The sequence below is a fragment of the Brassica oleracea genome, chromosome C3 (assembly GCF_000695525.1).
Source record: "Brassica oleracea var. oleracea cultivar TO1000 chromosome C3, BOL, whole genome shotgun sequence".
Taxonomy (NCBI): domain Eukaryota; kingdom Viridiplantae; phylum Streptophyta; class Magnoliopsida; order Brassicales; family Brassicaceae; genus Brassica; species Brassica oleracea.
The window spans coordinates 52046667-52050420 of NC_027750.1; positions in this window are offsets into that span (position 1 = coordinate 52046667).

The following is a 3754-nucleotide window of genomic DNA, read 5'->3' on the forward strand; positions in this document are numbered from 1 at the left end:
ATCATCTCCCTCAGCTGTTTTCTCAGGGGATCCAATTATAAACCCATCAGCAGGGTTAATTTCAACCGCTCCAGCTGCAAGCATGTCATCACCAGGATGGTTATTATCTCCATGTAGATTAACAAAATATAGGCAGGGACACGTAAATGACTTACAAAGCATGGGATGAGTTCTAATGCGCTCTCTACGGCTATGAATTTAGTACGTGTGCATTAAGCTCAGCCACGGTTAGACTATAAAATTTCTGGACACCCCCATATTTGGTTGTATAACAACTTGAGGCCCTTCTTATTGATGCACTTCCTAATGAAAATAAATGGTGAACGGCCAGGGACGTTAGAATGATAATAGGCTGCTTGAAAAATTTGAGACATAAATATGTAATACGTACTCAAGGATGTTTTGGTTAGCTACAGTCTTTGTTGGTATAAAAATGTCACAGGTGTAACTTTTAGGAAAAGACGACATTAAAGCATAATAAACCCAATGTATGAAGGGAGTAAACCACAATCGTATATATATTTCATATCAATCAATGTGTATATTTGTCACCAATCTCTCACATTCCTCATGATCCATTGAATCATCTAAATATAATAAAGCCTATAAACTTATAATAAATATAGGAAATTCGACTCTACTAAGCATTTCCAATACAGACGAATCAAAGAGAATGATATCCAAAGATACAAATGATGCTTAAAGTTGAGTTTGTACGACAAACTAAACATTTAAAATTGTTGATTATTTCTTAAAAAAATTATTACCTCTATTAACTTTAGACTGATATTAGTAGCAACAGTAATCTTTGGCTCCAAACCAAATGCCAATAATTTATCATGTAGGAGGGTTGCTAAGTTGTCAAAACACTCACGCAAACAGTTGTTTCTCTCCTGTGTGAGAAAAGTGAACAAACAATCAATCATTGATCACACATAACTAAACTCAGCTTCTAGTGATTTAACGCTTACATAGTACTTCATATGTATACACCTGTCAATATGCAAGTTATGCGTTCTGTGGTCTTTTGTCTCATTGTTGAAAATTCCTTTGATGCCCCTCACTTCACTAACCACATCTGCAGCGTAACAATGGTAGAGAAAGTAGTTCTCGCTGGGAACAGAGATAATGAATATAAACATGGTGTTTCAAAAGGTTTGAGACAGACCTGGTAAATCGGTGTTAAATGTGTGCAAGCATGAGCCGCTGGTCATAAGCAAGGAACCTAAACATCTCATCAGGAACATGGTTGATGGTTGCTACTATTTTAATGAATTTTGTTTGCTCCGTGTATAGCAATGAGGGAGTCTGAAACTTTAAAGTTTTGGTTGCTTCTTGTTACATCGCACCCTCTCTTAGGAGGTGGTGGAACATGTTGAGTCGACAGGCACTAATGGAGGACTGAATGAGGGTTGCATGCGATCAACAGAAGGAACCGTATATAAGGAAGTAAGTAATAATTGTAGACTAAAATTGCAATTGGGAAATGAAACACCTTTTCATCAACCAAGTCCATGTCAACGCCCATCAGCTCACCTCCCTTCTTCACATTTTTTGCCTCCCAAAAACGCAGAACCCGTGGAACAACAGTCTGCCTTCAGCCCTTCACCGTACTGCTTTCTACTGGAGAAAAAAACTGACAATTGGTCATTGGTAGAAAAATATAGGCAACGTCCTCAGTGTTCAGATAAGACTAACATCGAAATCATTATGGAAGTACCTAAGGCAAGAGTGGATCTATTGTTTCCATTTAGTGGCTTCATCTAGAGCTGCAAATTCATACAACACAAGAAAAGCAGTTCAAGTTGATTGTTCATTTTTAAACAGAAAACTGAATCTATTGCTTTAAGCCCTTAATAAGAGTAATTGTTTTTAATCTTACCGGTTTCCTGAAGGCGTCTTGCAACATCTCCAAAGCAACTCATATGATCAACTGGGCTTCCAGACTTCCAGTAGACTATAACACCATCAAATAGCCCTCATTAGCTACACAAACAAAGAACTTTAAGCAAATAGGCCATCCTGTGGAAAAAAAGAAACAACTTTTAGATCACACACAGATCAAAAGCAACAGACTTGTCAACGGTGGACTTCTCAAGAATCACGCTGTCTAGTTCACCATATTAAAAAATAAAACTATACCACACCAACAATTAATCAGAGAGGCTGAATCGTTACGATAGTGGAACTGAATCTTAACGAACAGAAATCTAGCACTTTAGGAAGTTGATGGGTCAGCGGAATTGAGTCGTAAAAAAAAGAGGAAGTCAATGTCATACCTGCTCATCGATCAGAAGGAGCTCTACGGCGATTAGTGGTTTCAGCTGCTCTTACTGCTAGGTTTCGATCTTGATAGGATTTAGGTTTAGACGAAGCCATCTATACAGGAGGAGGATGAACGGAAGTTGGAACAAAACCAGCCAGAAGGTATAAAAAGCATCATTGATTAATAGGGGGTTACAGAGATGGAAGATAGAGCGATTACAGAGAATCAAGAAGTTGAAGATGAATTGGAATTGTGGGGCTCGAAGTGGCCATGATAATTTTTTTGGAAACCACACCGAGGCCCAGTTTATCTAGAGAACCCTGTTCTGACGTGGTAAAAAAAATATCTTTTATTGGTTGATTTTTTTTAGGACGTGGCATGTCTCTCCATCGAGTATATTGTGATTTTAGTATTGTTAGATATCTTTCAATGTAAAACCCAGACTTGCTCCTCACATGATGTTTAAACAAGTGGGTCAGACCCATCAGCTGAAGGAAGCTCTTTCTCGTCGAGACAGCCACCAAACTGTGTCTTTCTACACACGAGTCATAAGTAAAAGCTGGTTTCTGGTTAAAGTGAAAATGAAATGGTTCAAAACTTCAAATGACCATGCTCTTAGACTAAATACCCAACTAATTAAAATCTACAATAACCAAAATCCATTGAGTGAATCTTAACAAAAAAACTGATCCATATAATTTCATCGTATGTTTTTCATTTACTAGGAATTAACCCGGGCTATGCCCGGTATTTTTATTTTTTTCTAATTTAAGTTGTTAAATTATTTATATTTAGGTTATGATATATATTTATATAAATGTTAAGATGCATGTCATAATTAAAATTTATTTTTAAATTTTAACACGTTAAATTAACGTATTTTTTACTATTTAAATATTTTTTTTGTAATTTTCTTGGCTATCTAGTTATCATATTTAGCAAAACTATATATTGAGTGTTGTAATAAATGTTTTAGATATTTAATTAAACTGCAGAGTATTTTCGGATAGACCACATGCTCAACAATCGATCGATCCGTAAAAAGATGGTCGATCTCCTTGGCCAGGTAAGTACAATTTTAGCAAAAAAATCTTTGATTTTCAAATATTAAGTATATAACTATTCTTTTGAATATTATTTTTTTGAATTGTATTTTTTGATTAAATTATTGTATTATAACGTTTATGTAAATATTTTTTGTGATGTTTAAATTTGTGTTGCTAGTATACTTAACCTAGATGATATTGATGTTTAACAATTTATTTTTTCTGGAAATAAAAAATAATGATAAATCAAAACGTATCTAATACTTGTTAAATGATAGTATAATGTAAATTACATCCACTATTTGAAAATAACCTTTTGTTGTTTTAATTTTTTTTGAAATCAGAAATTATTTTTATTTAAAAACATTATTAATATATAATATAATAGTTTAAGTTTGGAAGATTAATCTATATATATAAATTATGTATATTTTTTAAAAAA